Raw genomic sequence first — 488 nt, 5'->3', positions numbered from 1 at the left:
AACTGAAAAAAAAATCAGACCTCCCCCTAATTAATGGTTCAATCAAAAAATGGGCAGGTAAAATGTAGTATATCTTTGACTGATTTTTTTGGCCTATTTTCTTCAGGAATAGCGATTTATTTAGAAGTTGATTGTCTCCTCACTGTCTTTTTTTTGGGAAGGAGTATAGTATTTCATAAGTATCTACTTTCCAAGCTAAATGTTGTCAAGGTTTGTTTGTGCTGTTTTGAATGTGTGACAGTCACTTACTTGCACATCATCCTTGTACAGAGGCCATAGTTATCTATGTAACACTCCAACTTCCGGGCATGTGCTGGTAAAGTGAGCACTCAGGGTTTTTGCAGAAGTACACAGTGATAAGCCATCCGTATTTATGTAAGTAACAAAAGAAAGCAAAGAAGGGGCTGGGGATTTAGCTCACCAGCAAAGCGCCTGCCTGGCAAGCGCAAGCTGGTGAGTTCGGTTCCCGGTACCGGAGAAAAACAAAA

The sequence above is a fragment of the Chinchilla lanigera genome, unplaced genomic scaffold (genome assembly GCF_000276665.1).
Source record: "Chinchilla lanigera isolate Chin_1 unplaced genomic scaffold, ChiLan1.0 scaffold00135, whole genome shotgun sequence".
In the NCBI taxonomy this organism is placed as follows: domain Eukaryota; kingdom Metazoa; phylum Chordata; class Mammalia; order Rodentia; family Chinchillidae; genus Chinchilla; species Chinchilla lanigera.
This window is presented reverse-complemented; position numbering follows the sequence as displayed.